Source organism: Tribolium madens, unplaced genomic scaffold, assembly GCF_015345945.1.
Source record: "Tribolium madens isolate multiple individuals breed KSU strain unplaced genomic scaffold, Tmad_KSU_1.1 Scaffold_3;HRSCAF=73;Tcas5.2_LG2, whole genome shotgun sequence".
Classification (NCBI taxonomy): Eukaryota; Metazoa; Arthropoda; class Insecta; order Coleoptera; family Tenebrionidae; genus Tribolium; species Tribolium madens.
In genome coordinates, this window is record NW_025401006.1 from 2,293,236 (window position 1) to 2,311,481 (window position 18,246).

Below are 18,246 nucleotides of genomic sequence, written 5' to 3' on the forward strand. Positions count from 1 at the left end.
GTCATTGATTTTCGCATATTTGGTATCATCCTTAAAAAATCAGTAACAATAGTGTGTACTGCCAGAAGGTAGGTTAATTGTAGTATACTGATCGACATCAAAAGAGGAAAAATAATGACTCCTCGAAGCAAATACCAAGCAGAAACAATTCAAAAAGGAATATCTAACCGGATGGCAAAAAAATCATCTATAGCGAAGAGCAAACGTTTTCAACATCGTTTAAGTTTTTGTGTAGATTATCTAAACAGGAAACGTAGCGTTCATCATTCTGCATAGTTACTTTAATACAACTATATACAAATGTTGGCGAGTAAACCTTACAAGGCACCGACTAACTGTATTTCATAATTCCTAAATACTAGTAAACAACATTGTGTCTAAAACGACATCACACCTTTGAGATGGCTTTCTCACCAGTTTCACACCGGTGACAGGTGACTCAAAGTCATTCACGTCTTAATACCAAACATTTTCGAGAAGCAGGCCAATAATTACCGTATCCCCTGGTGCGTCAAAAAATTTTTGATTCTGTATTCTTACATATGCATCGCAGCGTTTATGATTGCAGACCTATCGTAAATAAACCTCACCGCCGTAAATGACAAGACAGTCATAAACCGACAGCTTGTCGGATTTTCAACATAAAATGCGTGGATTATGGACCAATGCGTTACCTGTCTTGTGTTATCTACAGATATTACCATCGCTATTCAACACCTGTAAACCATGATCGTTAAAAGTTCAAATTATTGTATGCGACTTTTTCGTCCTTCTCAATTAAACAGCGTTACTATGTTGTCTATAAGCGAGCTTAATAACGGAATATTTTGCCTTTTACTGAGCGGTCATTAAAACCGAGTATGTACAAGATATAAATGAACGATTTCACCGACTTGGCCGTTCAGATGCAATCAGAAGGTACATATTAGCGACGTTGTTGCCGAACAAGTAAGTCGTTAGTAAGCTTTGTGCAAAAAAGCACTCTGACTCTGAACATGCATGAATAAACTACCTAGCCTTCTATGATCCAATGACATGAAAGCTTACTGAAAAAGGAATTGCAAACAATTGACGTGCAATGGAACACTCAAGCAAAGCATTGACAAATTAAGCACATACTACCAATATTGTGTGTGCCTGCAGATTGTTATCGTATAAAATAAACAGCTTACGAATGCGAATTTCATAAATTTCCTAAACGACATAAACATATTGCGATAGTGCAATACATTTTTAAGGTTCATTCTGTTTCTTCCTTCACCTGTGGCATCCATCCCTATGATAGAGTAACAATGCACCCGTCAACCACGACAGCTAACAATTAAAGCTCGCTCTGACCATCCGATACGCTCCATTCACCCATCGACATCACGCGGCAGTTGGTTGGCACGACTTTTGAGCGTTCGAAATTGAGCTTTGCAACAATTTCGGTACCCATTTAACATTCACGCCTATAAGACATACAAAAACAACTTAAAAATCATCACAGATGACTTACGAATTTTAATCCGAACATTATTAACATTTAGGTGCAGTGAAGCCCAAACAACAATGCCGCTGTGGTAAAAGGATTTGCACCGAAGAAGTTGGTGAACGACGAGCAAATCAGGTTAATAAATCTCTCGGCGAATTCGTTTCTCGGCGAGTTTGCATACTTGTGAGCTAAGCTGACAAACTAAGCCGGGACAGACGACACAGAACACCCATCTCGATCGAAATCCCATTACGGCCGAGCGTTAAAAACGAGAAGAATTTCAATCGAGAGAACATTGTGAACGAACATGCAAAGCAAGCGACCGGTCATGAATCTGCACTTTTGAAGAGACTTTTTCAGCTGAAAACATATATGTATAGACTTATAGAATGACAATAAAAAAAATGGAGCAAGGAGTGAATTATAGAACCCTTAGTATCGGCTTACTGCAAACGAGCTAAAGTGTTGCAAATCTCACGCGTGCTAGATGCAAATCGCCGGTTGTTTTATTCTCAACACCACAGATGCGACGACAATTAAAAACCTATCTAAACAAGAGATCTTGTAATGAAATAAACAGTCCAATAGTGGGATCGAACTGGGAGCTTGCGATTAGCATCTTCAAATAAACAAATACGCAAAACTTCATCTTAATCCGATTTTGTAAATGCCATAATCCTTGGTTGCCTAAAAGTTGTACCTAGGTGTCTCATAAAAAATTTGAAATATTCAAGACAAACCATTTGTTGATATAATTTCGATATAATAAAATTTTTGAAATCTCTGAAAAGATTTCGTTTAAAGAAAATAAAGAAACCAGTTTAGCAAAGACGTGCAAAATAGAATGGCAGATGTTTTTTTTTTATATTGGTCAATCTGCCTTGTAAAAAATGTTGAGTAGTTGTTGAAGTTAATTTGAATTAAAATTTTTGAGCAACCTATCTTTAAAACACCGAGTTAATTAGGAGGCGGCCATTGCAGTGATTATAAATCTATTGCAATTTAAGGTGAAGAGCCTTCGCACGAGATAGCACCCAATATAGTTAATAAAGAATGAATCGCCTCTTTGGAGAAGGCAAAAGCAACATATTATTTACCGTTTTTTCCTGCCGTTTCTTTTCAGCGAGAGTGAAACAACACATATTGATGACATTTAAATCGTGCGCGATCGACCGTTTGGAGTAAGCCAAACGCATCTACCGATTATGTAAGCAGCGATATAACAAAGAAACAGTTAGTTTGGCCAAACTTTTTTTCAATAGTCGTTAAGCAAGCCCAAGTCGACTTTATAAAGACCCGGTTTCAAATATGTGGGGAAAAAGTTGTTCGTGCGCCGACTTAAACTCAGCACCGAGAAGCAGCAGCAGCCGTGCAGAGAGCACCACGATCATTCTTCTCCTTGTCCATTTCGTTTTACAAGTTTTTACTTTTGAACGCGGTCGCATGAAAGCGCTGTACTATCCGTCCTGCTATGCTTCAGACCGGTGCTTTCGTTGCATTCCCCAGTCAATGTTTCTTTTCCACCTTAGTAGCCAAGAAGGAATTTCGATGCTACAATTCTTTCTCGCCCTCGAATCGACCATAAATATCGTTTTCAGGAATGCTAAAAACAATTGACATTTTTCAATATAACATAAAATTTTAAGTTGGCCTGACTCGTATAGATCCAAGATAAGAACATGAGCCACTTTATGGCAACCTGCGTGCCTCATTCTAATTAGCTGTTTGGCTTTAAAAACTTAAACTGACTAAAAAGAAACAGTTGAGAAAAAAAAAGCTAATCTAAAGAAGTCAGATTCTAACAATCTTACTAACATTAGAAATGATTAATCCTAGAAGAAACAGGCAAAAAACATACCACACAAACTGTATGATATCACAATTGCTGTAATAACGTAATAATAAAAGCAAACTGACGTTATAACTAAAACGGTGAGAGCCTCATTGCTGCTAAATGCACTCGTGAGTGGTGTTATTGGTCTGAATAACAACACATTTCAATGAAAGCAATAAATCAGACCTTATCTACCCACCTTTAAACGGCGGGATCACAATTATGTGTTAATATGTTGAATAAATGATAGCATCGTTTAATCTTTCTGACTATAGAATTCGCACAAATGAATCACTATAAAAAAGTACGAAAGCTCTAAAGAGTCGTTACAACAATTTAATTACATTTTAAATTACTCTTTAATCTTTTTTAGTTATGTATACATACAAGACAGATATTCTGAAAATGCATGCATACAATATAGTTTTCCTACATACGAAATCCTCATCAATAAAGTTTTTGTTTTGCGAGTAAATCATGTCTGCAATGACTAATTAACACAGTCTCTCTTACTTCATGAAGCGTAATAATTAGAACAATGAATACCATTATTAATGTAAATGATAAATGTACCACGGAAATCTGGTACGATCCTCATGATAAACAATGCAGCAATTATTCCTTTCGATGTTGTAACCAGAAAAAAAACTGTGCCCGAAACCAATTTCCTGGGGCGAGACGAGTGCAATTAAAACATGCATAATAAAACGATTTGGTTGCATCTCTAATGCAAAGGTAAAATAACTTCCGTATTAATTAATCTTTTTCACAGATGTTCCGTAAAAGGAGAAATGTGCACTGAATAATATCAATCATGAATATTTGAGTACTGATAACAAAAACTAACATAAGTGTTCCAAGATAGGGTGCAGAATAACCTAGCAAACTCTTGATGCGAATAAATGCCACTACAATTCCAACATCAAATATTTGTTTTTCTGTAAATATCAAAATTTTTTGCATAAGGCATGTTTACGTGTTTCAACGATTTTAATAAATTCGTGAGAATAAAATTATCACATAATTTAACATTTTTAAAAGTGTCTAATTTATATTAATTATGCTTTAGTTACAAATAAACTATTATTTTCGTGGGCATTTGAACAATTTGTAATTTAAATTCACTGAAATTTAATATTTCATTTTTTGAAACACTATTAATTCACACCAGTAATTATGAATTTTCTTAATGAATTTTAAAATACTACCTTAAATAAACCGTTTCCTTGTTGTTATGGTCCAGCACATAATAAATTTTAAAAAATGATTCTATTCAAATACTTACTACTTAAACGAATTTGAAAAAAAAAAGTTAAAATTAAAAATTTTGGTGCAAACGGAAGTTGACAATGTTAATTAAATATGTATGCCTGCGGATGTTATAACACCAAATTATGTGTTATAAAATTTAATCAGAAACACAAAGCTGATGAAAACTGCGTTAAGAAAATTAGTGTCAAAATAAATAACTCAAGTCGCTCTTAAAAACAGTTTGATAGTTACAAGGCATAACGAGATCATCACGATATCAAATGCCATTGCGATAGACATGTCCTGAAAAGCATGAATAACTCGCAATTAAACAATAAGGTAAGAAAGTAGTAATCTCTCAATAACAGAAAAGTTATTAGTTATTTATCAAGATTTATCCTACAACAATTAAAGCACTGTCTCCACCAACAATCACATTAAATGTGGTATTAATTAAACACTATGCGGGCTATAAATATCTTAAATGTAAATACAAAACCACTTATTGTAATTAAATAAACGCTTCATATTCAGTAAGTATAAAAATATAAATACTGAAAAAAATATATAACCCTCAAAACACCACTCAGAAAATTAGGATTTTACGGTAAAGCCCCGGACACAGACGGTGGTTTTCTATAATTTGAAGTTTGAGCAAAATTCCACTTCTCTTCGAAGAATGCAAGAAGTGCACTATTATTCGCAAGCAAACTCAAACTCTATCTTCCAGGAATCATCTCAACAATAAATTTCTGATTGCAAATGCATGACGGTGATAATGTTGTTGGTTACATTTCTTCGTATTCAGAGAGCACCTGGCAACTCCTGGTGCACGATAAAACGGATCAATGTGTACGTTGCGTGATGTCGAACGATGACCAACAAATTACGCACCGTCAGCATCTTAACGAACTAAGGTCAAATTAACATGTACGTACAATACAATTACCAAGCTATTCATCGGAAATGCTGGAATCGTCGATCGCCCTGATCAGCTGCCGAGAGGCAGGACTGATGCATTAATCAATTTATGAAACAAGTTATACCCATTTACGAAGTTCCTGGAACATTAGAACAACTCCAGGTTGCAAAAATTCAAATGGTAAGGTTCGTGGTTAGGATTTATTCTGATTTCTATACAATACTATCAGCGTCATAGTGTAGCGTGGCTTATGTAAATATGGTTGCTCGAGTTTACAATATTCCAGATTGTGCCTGTTTTTTGCAATTATAATATTGGCTAGCGATATGAGTTTCTAGTACTCGCTTACTATTGTTTTCACCATCATTCCGCATGGAATATTCCGTTAAATGCCTTCGACTGTGGAATTAATGGATGACAATAGTATAAATCCTACGAATTTACAACATACGCTTTAGTCAAATCGAATTCATTGATTGGAAGAAGCAAAATATTTATAAATTGTGCAGTCTCGTGGTGGTCACGTTTTTCTACATTTCTAAGTTATGACAAACGCGTCTGAAGATTATTATAGTCATCTGTTCTAACCAACATACTTTTCACACACTATAATTTTGTAACACGCAAGAGGACAAAACGTACTTACACTGTCATTCCAAAGATGTCTTTTGCGGCTTACCTGAAACAAACGAAAAATAATAAAAACCAATCTTAATACCAATTTCAAAACCTTTTTGCACAAAGCTCTCAGATCACGACTAACATTGCAGCTTGTGGCCTATAAGAAGACTCTGACATTTCTGGACCTGGCGTTATCAGCACCAGTCGCGACCGTAGATCAAGGAAGAGCCTATCGGGAAAAGTATCGGCTCCGGATTCCCCATAACATAACAATGTAGTGAGCTTTTTTTACACTATTAGCTTGTAACGAGTGAGCGCTTACCACCGGCATTGACCAGTATATCTGCTGAAGCACGATCCTCATGCACATTGTGCCGAGCAGGTTCTCACACAGAGCTACAACCAGCGGACCTGCAGAAACGCGACTTTTCCGGATTATGTCCGCAATGCATCCCAGGACAGACCATCTGGTCTACTGCAATCAGAGACCGGGAACGCCACGAAACCATTATATTCAGCATTTTTCTTTGATATTTTTCTATCTAGACCTTTGTCAATAGATGAAAACGACATTTGAAATAAGCCCCAAGCCACGATCCAATCAGAAAAAAAAATCCATACCCCAAATTTAAAAAAAAATATTTGAAATATTCAGATTATTATCATTAACGAGTTCTAACGTAACCCGACCTTTGTCAATACCTTTGTAAGCTCTGAAATAAAGCAGGTCCTATCTGATGTATGAACTTTATAATCAGACATTATAACCACTGCAATACAAGCTTGCTCGGTTCCCACTAACATATAGTTAGGGCAAAAGCACATCCACTGCTTATCTGCTCCTCGCGTGCAGAATATTGCGGGATATGAATTTCTATATTTGCAGTTGCTACATCACGACCCGATGTATGTTCATACATATATCCATATTTGCACATTGCACAAGTTTTATTTAACATAATTTGTAAATTGAATTTATAAAAGTTCACCGTAATAAAATAACATACAGTGCGTACTCGAGTAGGTGAAACGACTCTTGTAAAAGATAAAAAAATCTCGATTAAAATTTTTACTTTTTAGGGTTCGGCCTTGCTTGGTTAAAAGCTAATTTCTAACATAATTTTAGTTTGAAAAATCAAGTATGCCTTGAAAATTTTTACAAAACCTATTTTTCTGTAAAGTGTCTTTGTGCGACAAATACGACAAAAAGTTATGAAGAAAGGTTGTTTAAAATCAACGCCAACCGTGATTTTTCTTTTTTTTTCAAGATACATAATTGCTTTTTATTAACCGATATGTCAAAAAGTTATTTAGTACTAATAATCTAATTGTATTTTTTTATTCGTAATAAAAGAACTGTTGAAAATAAAATTCTTTGATTTGTGAAATAAACATAAATAAATGAAAAACCATAGTTGGCCGATGATTATAAAATTTGGTATACGGGCCTAAATGTTGATTCAAAACAACTTTTTTTACTAACTTTTTATGGTATTTACCACACAAAAGGCACTTTACTCTACAAAAAATTTTTTTTTTGAAAATAGTTATTTCTTGTATACGCTCCCGAAAAGAACTGTTTTAGGGACTCATTTGAGTACCTAAAATGAGTCTTTTCCGGACTCAGTAAAACAGTACGCAAAACGGTTATTTTAGGTACTCCGTCCCCAAAAACAGTTTTTCCGGACTAAAAAATAAAATTGGTTACTTTGGTGGCAAATTTTTTTTAATTAGTAGGGGGTGGGAATTCGTGTTTTGGAAACTTTAACAAAAAAATGTTGTTTGTAACACGTACCTAAAACGTTTTTGCGGACTCATCTGCTATTCCAGACTCGGTTTCACCTCGTCCGGAAACAGTGTTTTGGGTGCTTGTAACAAAATAGTTATTTTTGTTACAAGTACCTAAAACACAGTTTTTACGGACGAATCGTTGCTGTTTCCGAACGAGGTGAAACCAAGTCTGGAATAGCAGTTGGGTCCACAAAAACGTTTTAGGTACGTGTTACAATCAACTTTTTTTTTGTTAAAGCTCAGCAAACACGAATTCATACCTTTTATTATTTAAAAAAGTTTCGCCACCATAGTAACCAATTTAACGACATAAAAAAAATGCCTTATTTAAATAGAAAAGATGAAAAGGCAATAAAAAAATATATAGGCAGGTAGATCATAAAATACTTTTAGAGTAACGAATAAAGTTTTAGCGTGTCTAAGAACTAAACAGTTGAAAAAAAAAGATTATGATGTTGCAGACTTTTTCGAAAAAAATTGAATTCTCTACAACCTTGTTCCTTACTCTTTTTCATAACACAGCGTTTTCAAAAAAATATTAAAAAATATGAGACAAAGCAAAATTTTGTGACGATTGATAATTTTCTTGTCCTTGTTTTCTAAAAAAAGATTGCCATAATTTTATTTCGTAGGTACTGTTAAACAAGATACGCTCTACCTGCCTGTGATGTTTTTACAGAGTGGTTATAAATGATTTTCATCTAGCCAGCTTTGGATTTTTTTTACATGTAACTTTATTTGTGCCGCTCTACTTTTATTGAAAGCTCTAGTCCTGTCATTAGTGTCACTTATTAATTAATAATAACTTTTTGTTAATTAAACATCTATTGTTTCAACTAATTTCCAATAATAATTGATAATAATGTATACTTTGGAAGAAAACAAGTTTATAATTGAAGTCTATTTTCGAAGTGAACGCTTAGTAAACGGCGATTTTTTAATTTTGAGTTAGGTACCCCTACGGCATTTTTTATTTTACATGGAAAATTCACAGCTGGCTAGATGAAAATCATTTATAACCACTTTGTATCGTTTGTATTCGTTTTCATTTAAATATAGTTATTTTCTCATTTCTTTTAAAATACAACCAGGCACCTATAGTCCGTTAAATTGACTTCTGAGGCTGAGGGGTTGCCCAAGAGTGGTACCCGAAAGTACCACCACTAATACAGAAGTTGAGAGAACTGCAAGTTTAAAGAGTGTTAGAATTATGTTGTGTTTGTACTTAGAAGCTCTTATAATAAGCTGGATTTTTGTTTACAGCTGCTTAACACACCCTTTATGCTATGCTTTGTAATGGGCTGTCGAGCGGCACACGAACTTCTATTCATTCTGTAGCAATCTTACTAGCAGTTATGCTGTATACTACTGTATGAGTGGTGGTACTTTCGGTATCATCTCTGGGCAACCTCTCAGCCTCAAGAGTCAAATTAACAAACTATACACGTTGCAGGCACCCCGCAATGGATTGACATGATTTTTTTTTAATTGAACATAACATACATTACATGTTCAATAATAAAAAAAACTCACTGTATGTTTAACATAAATTAGACCAACCCCGATCAGACCGTCAACCATCGTTTACAAAATCACGAAATCGTCTCAAATTATTGGTTGCAAACCCGATTGACCCCTACGTCGTTACTTCATTGGACCGATATTTGGTGGCTCTGAGGAGGGTCAGCAAGTCAACCAGGCACTTGTTTGTTTTAAGTTTCTCTGATAATTATACGTGAGCGATCACGAGCTCGCCCGCCCAGTGCTCTCAACACATCCGTATACTAACTGCTATAAGGTTAAATTCACAAAAACACTAAAGAATTTTATATTTAAAGCTTAGACCAAAATATAATATATCTAAACACAGATTTTCTAAACAATAAGTTTTTGTTAAAGTCATAGATTAGAGTTCGCTGCAGATCTTACTGTTTTAAACCTGATAGAACAGAAAAAAAAAACAGTTACCTCTGAGGCTGCAATATACAACATGAAAACTAATACCTACGTCTACATTTAATCGAAACTTATGAGAACTGCTATCGATCATTAAGTGTTTACGGTAATAACAGTGCAGAACGCAATATAAATTACTTCGGGAAAACGACCTTTCGTGTTATAATTTATAACCGTTTCAGTTGACGTTCACCAGCTGTGGACAACTAGCTAGAATGCACTTTTCGACAAATGGTGTACACGTTAGAACACGATCTCCGATTGTCTGAAGAGAGAAAGTGTTCCTAGCATCGTGATATTTGCTTCTAATCTTTGTAATGGATCAAACCTGTCGCAAAAGCAACGTTCACTGTGCACAAAAGACATACAAACGTCAAACCAAATTATTTCCATTTTGTTTAATAGGCTGTAAATTCAAACAACACTTTTGCCATAGGTGAAACATTAATTAGTGATTGATCATCAGCCAGAATATTGTTGATTTCTACACTAAAATTAAAACATTACGACATATAAATCATTTGTTTGTAGATAATACAAGTCGTGTCAGAAAGAATCATTGTTGCAATTTCTATATTACTAGTTACATGTGAACATCGCACAATCATTTGATATTACAAGCTGTCGGGTTTTTATCTTGTTACTATACGAAGATCAAGAAAGGTAAAAAAGTGAAAATCATCAGAAAATTACTGACGGAATTACAGTTTTTTTTTTCTTTTATAGCAAATTTCCAAATTTAAAGCCTTTCTCAAAGTTAAATCTATTTACCTCTCACATTCTCGTTTATATTGAAACCATCACGAACACGAGAATGGCATTTATATAAGAAGCTGATGACATTCCGTAAAGGTCAGTCTTAGAAGACTTTCTCTAAAACTAAAAACCACCCCAAAATCAGCGATTTTTGTGGTACCCACAATTGTTGCTTTCTCTAGAGCAAAGTAAAGAATCAATACATCGGTACAAATGACAATAACGATACAAGGGTAGATTAAATGGCGGTATTTTGTCGGCACCTGTTGGAGTCCCCTTCGACCTATGTAAGAAGGTATTAATCTAAGAAGTCGTTTATATGAAACGGATCAAAGAGAAGGAAAAAGAGAGAAATATAAAAGAAAAGCGCGTTCAGTCGTGCGTATAATCAATGCCTAGATTACGTATTCACACAGGCGAGGACTCAGTTTTGATTGTAAAATGATACATTTTAATGTTTGTGTAACAATATATGGCCCAGGTGACCCGCAAATGGCAATGAAACAACGGACTCTTAGTATCATTCTATAGACATCTACTTAAACATGTAGGTCGCAAATAGCAGTAATTGTCCATCCACCCCACTTTAACTAAAATTCCTTCCAGAGATATTAGAGGCTCCATACAATGCAGACATTATGCACGCGAAAGAAGTTTATCTTGGCTTGTGACCGTTGAAAACGCTAACAATTTAACACATGAATAACAAATAACTAGAAAAATTTCCAGAACAATGGTCGAATTAAACGCTCAATAAAAAATTTGTTTTATTTTACTAAACAACATTCAAGGCGAGCTTAAAATGGAACGTAAAAAAAGGAAAAATGAAAAGATCAGAGCGCTCTGTTGCAAGACTTTCCGGGTCAAAGGACAATATGCCGGAAATAATTCTAAACTTCTATGAATCAAAAGATTTTTATATGCAGACTAACGCCCCAACAGGGGTCTACCATGATATGATAAATGACGACGGATTGATTTATGCGTGATGTTGGAATTCGAGTGATACCGAGGTCATGCAATTTCTAAGCATGCACAAAACATGTTGTTGCAGTGTACTTGATGTTCAACTATAAACTATAACCAGGTGAAATAAACAGTTACGAGTATAATTCGCTCAAATATGGGTCAGTAAAGCTGAAATATAGACCGTACATTTATTTTAGACAAAGACTGCTGTGTTTTTGGTATTTTACTTTATGTAATGTAAATTCCAACTCTGATGTAGAGTTTACTGCACTTTAATTAAGTAGGTATGTGGTACTACATAATACAACAAGACTAACACGAATTTTGTTAAATAATTCTGTGATCGTAATTAAATTAATGAATGCTATAGACCCGATGATAATGAACCGTTTCGCATCGCAGATGAAAGTATTCAGATTATGTCTATTAAAGTCTATACCCGGCAGTGAAAAACGCCTAATTAATGCAATAATGTACAGCACTAACAGAATAGTATTTTATCCCACTTTACATCTTCCACACAAAACCCACTTATTAATGAAATGTTGAAAAAATGTGAATAATTCAAACTTTATCAAGAAAAAAAATCTTGTTTGAAAATGCGCAAATGTTTTTGTGCCAAGATCAAGAATAAGAATCGTCTCGGAGGTCAATAATTGAGAAGAAAACCTGTCGAGCGCTGAAAATTATTACGCCGATTTGGTCATGTAACAGATGTTGTAAATTCGACAAATAAATAAAAATAGGCACGTACGCCGCGGAACAATGCATAAATATAACCCAGACACTCGAAATTATCATACACTCAAACATACAAATACATAAACATAGGCTCCAGACGCTTTCGGCAGTTCTGAACGACAGACAAGAAGATTATATTGTTTAAGAAGTCGTAAGAGACGTGAGCAACCGATGAAACAGATTCAGGACCGCACTCCATTGTTATACATCTCTTTTGCTTGTTACTCAAATTGGTAACACTAAATAGCAGGTGAATGAGGGAAATTATTTATCACACTTTTGAAAAATTTCTCTTTACACATAAACTCGCACACAAATTTAGTTTGCATTGCTGCTCATAGTTCATAAATCCATCAATTGAATAATATAATATAATCGTTTCATTACTACCAAAACTTAACAAATCGTTAGCAATTATTATTCTCAACTCTATGTTTTACTCATTTATGATAAAATGAAAAGTAAAAATAAAAAGTACCGAAGGTAATAAACTTAAACATAAAATTTGATGTCGCTGACCCTTCACCTCCCATAAGTTGTATAATTTATTCGTAAAAGAATACTTCTATGAACGAATTAGTAACAAAAAGTGTCCAAACATTATAATTAATCATTTCACAATTATGATAATAAGTAAATAAAGATCTAAGTTTAGCCAAAATGAAACCAAATCTGTGTTCAATAATGTTCATAAGTAAAGACGTCTTGCTTGATTGCTATTAAAGAACGCAAAAGACTCAATCGACGACTTCAACTCTTTTTATTAATTTCTCAGAATTCTGTCAGAATTATAAATTTATCGAACTCAGGGCATAACATTGAAAACCATTAGACTACATCAATTTAATTATATTGTTAACAATCAGAAAGACATTTAGTTCCCTTCATTTTCTGTTGCTACAAATGGAGAAAAGTAACGTCTCAATGCTCCATTAAAACAAATTACCTCTTTCAAAAGTTTGCCTTTTTAATTGCATGCAAACCAAAAACAAAAGGTCGTAAATGTCTAGTATTTCACGTAGAAATATTAGAAGAGACTTTCATTATCAGATTAAAAGTTATTATTGGACAAACTTCAATTATTTCTCTGTAAACGATGAATAAAGAAGTCGCACAAAGTTGGAGCCGAGCGATTATAAACTAGAGCTATTAAGCAAATTTAAATCTGCACAGCGAATAACCGCCTCTGTAAAGTGAATTCCACTGGAATAACTTGCACATCTTACGACACCGGACTGACAACAAAGTGCCACTAATTTCAGGCCGAGCAAATAAATAGCCACAAGAACGGCGTCGTAAACAAATCGCGCTTCTATTCGAATTCGCTAAACCAACATCAAGAGTATCCATAAAGGGGAACGACTGCGCAAACCCCTTCACAAAAATTACACAACACCAAATGGAAACACTCGTTAACGCTTTGTTCTAGTATATTTTTAATTTTTTGAAAGTGCATTGAGTGTGTTTGAATGTACACCAAAAACACTATTCGAAATGTGAAAGCATATGTAAAAATGATTAGTGTGAGAGTTGTGAAATATTAAAAAATATTGAGCAAGTTAAGAACCAAGATACAAATCAAAGAAATTAATAACGCAACTCAATCTCTTCCTCAATAAGACTCAATTCTATGGTTGGGATCTATTCCGTTTTTGAAATGCTATTAAAGACCGAAAGCTCAACGTCTGTTGTATAAGAAAGTGTCAGAAACGCATTTGTTGAATGTTTTGATGATTAAGTTGAAGAGTTGACTCTAAGAGGTCGCTGTCCAGATTATCAGCAATCTTGCCGGGCGGATGTCGCGAGCCCACGCTGTACTTGATCTCAGATCACGTCACTTATACTACCTTCTTGTAGAAATCTCCAACAGTCTAGAACATATATTTCGTATATAGCTATAGTCTAGTTTACTAAATTACTCAAGAGGCCAGCGTTGAAATTTTGGTGAACTCAAGCTTTTCAACGTCAAACAAATGGAGTGACGGAAGAGATCGCGTTATTATAACTATTATCAAACATTCTTGTCATACAAGCTACGGGTGCCACTCATCAAGCGTGAAGTCTGGCATGTACCTACGAATTAACAACTTAATAATGTAATTATAAAAATATACCCAATAGAAATGAAAAAATTCTACCTATTTTGTTGAACATATTTGCATTATCAAGTAGAAATGCCAAACTTGATTATTATTATTATGGATTATTATAAACTGAAGCCTTCGAAATCTGTTCAAAAAACTAATCAAAATTATTACTGAACAATGATTAAAGTGCGATAACTGAAAAGTGTCTGCAGTTAAATATAAATGTTGCATGAAAGTTAATTGGAGAGAACAATGCCAAATAACCATAAAATTGAACAAGATCATTCCAATTACTGTGAAATTGTAATAGCTAAAGCTTGCTTCTAATGCAGCCGTCTTAATTCAAATTACTTGATGAAGTTATGACGATTTTTTTTATAAAAGTTGCGTGTCTTTAATTTATGTGACTAACCCAATGTGGTTAAATAAATGTCTCATTTGATATCTCAATTCTTAAGAATAGATCCAGGAAAATGATAAATTACCACAAAGAGACAACTACAAATTGTTAAAGTGCGTGAAGATTATAAAAATTCCCAGAAACAAAATCAACAAGATTCGAATACATGATGTTAATTTAGTAAGGTAATTGCTGGAACGTCTACTTAAAACGAACATCCTATCCAAGACGAAATAAAACACTTTTGGAAATCAAAAATTTATTCTCTTAACCGCATCATATTTGAAAAGTTATTGTGTAAACATATTAAATTAATCATTCAACAATCGTTAAAGGTTACCCTAGCCTAATTGTGGAAGTTATCATTCATTATTGCTAAACAAACTCTAATGATGTGCAAAGTTTTTAACACTCGGAAGCTGTATTACCATATAAATCAAGTTATAAATTATCTAGTTTAAATGTAAAATGTCAAGTTGATAAACTGTGTAGAAAAAAACTAAATCATGTTGGATTAATTTCCGATCAAATGTAATTGGTTCTAGATTTTAAAACTAATTTAATTGAATTCGCTTTACAATGAAACAATGTGAATTTCAGAATAATTAAAATCAAACATTTGTGTTGTTATTTGAGTAAGTCACGATGATTGTGTAAGTCAACATTTTTATAACGTAGCTGTAGCGTAATTAAAATAAGCATTGCGATAGGTAAAACCATTGAATCAATATTCATGCAGTGACGGCTAATTCAATTCCAACAGTATCAATAGTAAAGGACATTATTAATTATGAGCTTTCTCTGATTGTTGGCGCGGTTCTATTATTAGATTAATTCAGATCAAGGTTAGTACTGACAAATAATGATAAAATGCAGTAGAACTACAATTCAAACCTATGACAAGCCTTTTAGATATTTTTTTCAAGTCAAATACAACATACCTAGGTAGCGCATAACACGGCTACTGATTTGAACAATAACCAATATGATAATTATTAATTTCGCAACGCTTTACTAAACAAAGATAATGAAATCCGCCTCAAATATCGGATAGTATCATAACCTTAAAATCAACAATATATAGGGTTTTAAAAGATTACAATTACTTCAAAATATTATTCCTTTGTCTATAATGCATGTTCATAAATAGATACAGGTCTTACCCCAGCAGCACGCTTGACATTTGAAAGTAGTGCAATATGTAAGCACTGTATTGCAAAATATTTATAGATAACATTTCAGAAATAACTTATCAATCTTAAACAAGTCTGTCGTGGTTATATAAAACTTTTGCTATCGTCACACGTAAGTCTGTCACATGACTTATTACAAAGAATTGTTTTATTCTTGCAATTTGGTAATAAAAATCAAAATAATTATACGGCTAATGCTGAAGGCAACTGTTTGCTTTACCACAAAAACAGATTATGACAGCATCGTAACGTGGTCGAGGCAATTAACCAGAACCAGTCGATAAGATATACTTGGAAATATGTACAGTAGAAATTATAGCAGTGCTGACCATTTGCCTTAGTGTTTAAATATGCATAAAAAGATCATCGATGTCACTGAGCTCAATTTTTTTCTAATGAATTAAATAAAACACACTAAATACAGTCAAATTCAAAAAAGTGGTTGTCAATATAATTTCCCAAATTAATAAATAATAAATAATTTACACTTTGACAACAAAATTGATTTAAAGACAAATTACTAAACTTCATAATGCCAAGTAATTTATTTTTGTAAATCTAAGTACGTTTATTTATACAAGAATAATTAATTGTATGCCAAAATGTCACATTGACGACCACTTTTTTTTAATTTGACTGTAAATAAAACGAGTTTCTAAGTGTAAATGATTAATTTATTATTGAATTCTCCTGTTAGTGGAAGACAATTCCCTCATACAATGTTGAAATATGAACCATTTGTAAATTATGACGGAACGCAGTGATTTGCGTTGTTAAGTGGGCCTGCATTCTTCGGGGTCAGCAGACAATCTGACCGCCATAATCACAGCCCAGAAGAACCGTGTAGTACTTGGGGATAATAGCGTTCGCTGCTCTTGCGAGAAGAAACACACACACAAGATATAATGTGCCGACTTGAAAAAAATTCCGGCGATGAAATCAGCTCCGAGCGAACTTGGTTATGTCAAAACTGTAGCCGTGCATCCGATATAAAAACCAATCGTTCATCTCACTATTCATCTGGAAACAAACGAAACAGATCTACGATCCACGAACTGGACGGCTTGTAGTCGAAGAAGATCGAATGATATTCACTCACATGAACACGACGAAGGATTCGCAATTGATCACCACTTCTTTCAAATTTGAAGAGAATCAATGACAAGACATTACCAAAAATAAAAAAACAAAACGTGATAAAGAAATTTGACGAACATTGCCTACTTTCCCTAGTTATTGTTCTTAATAAGTATCCTTATACGTACGTAGAGTACCTAATTATAATTAAACAGAGCCCCTACTTCTTATGTAATAAAATTTGTTTCAAGTAGTAAAAATTTATGCAACAGCATGCGAAACAAAGCTATATTAATAACAATCCCTAGAAATATTATTAAGCCAACGTACTCAACAGGTGTTTTTCATTGTAACAATACGAGATATACAAGTCTGTAAATGAGAAACTTCGACTTCAATTTAGATTAACAGCGCCTATTTATAGATAGCAAGTCGCGAACCTATTTGGGTATATATGTACTCGTAAACACTTTCAAAAGAAGTTATGTTCAGCATGCAAACAATATGAATCCAAATGCCATGTTCCCACTTTCACTCTCGTATCTCGATTTAACAAGATACACCAAATTGTCTAAATCACCTTTACATAGCATTTGTGTTTGACAAAAGAAAATATACGCCTCTTGTGAGATGAGGTAATAACGATCGTCTCGCAAAATTAGGTAGGTGGAACCAAAACCTGTTGATTTAATTTAAATAAATACAAACCGAACACCACAGAATCATAGATCATAGGAAACAGCTTTTTAGTCGCACAATTAATTTGGTTTCTTTTAATTAATTATTTAAATATACATCACTGATAAGAAAAAGATAGCACCAAATCGTCTGCTAACCGGGCGAATAAATCAGGAAACTATTCCTCACCATTAATCACTCTCTCTCTCTCTTATAAACAAGCCAGTCTGATTATAGCAATCGCAAGATTGTAAATATTTCCACGGGCCGCCCAAATCGTGTAGCTGCCCGGTCATATTGACGAAGCAGATTATACTGCGGAAAAAATACATTGTTAACCGACAAAGTCGTACCTCAAACCCTGATGAACTTTACATTTTTTTAGAACAGCTTACCATGAAGTTCTCAAATTTGTAAAAAAGAGAACTCAAATTAATGTCAGGTGAAAATTTAAAGTTTAGAAATAAACTATAAGAAAAAAGTGCATATCTGATTT

General features: G+C 33.9%; 1 protein-coding gene and 2 long non-coding RNA genes across 3 annotated transcripts in view; all 3 read right to left on the bottom strand.

Annotated features, from left to right (window-relative positions):
• LOC123008006 (lysine-specific histone demethylase 1A) overlaps positions 1 to 18,246 on the bottom strand; it is a 96,603-nt gene that overhangs the window by 68,360 nt on the left and 9,997 nt on the right. The gene's annotated exons all lie outside the window — the stretch shown is intronic.
• LOC123008010 lies at positions 13,472 to 14,594 on the bottom strand. The gene is made up of 3 exons (XR_006412916.1): positions 14,454 to 14,594; positions 14,235 to 14,388; positions 13,472 to 14,186 (listed from the first exon to the last, which is right to left on the bottom strand). It is a non-coding gene; the product is annotated as an uncharacterized LOC123008010 (long non-coding RNA).
• Positions 16,652 to 17,197, bottom strand: LOC123008009. The gene is made up of 2 exons (XR_006412915.1): positions 17,095 to 17,197; positions 16,652 to 17,015 (listed from the first exon to the last, which is right to left on the bottom strand). It is a non-coding gene; the product is annotated as an uncharacterized LOC123008009 (long non-coding RNA).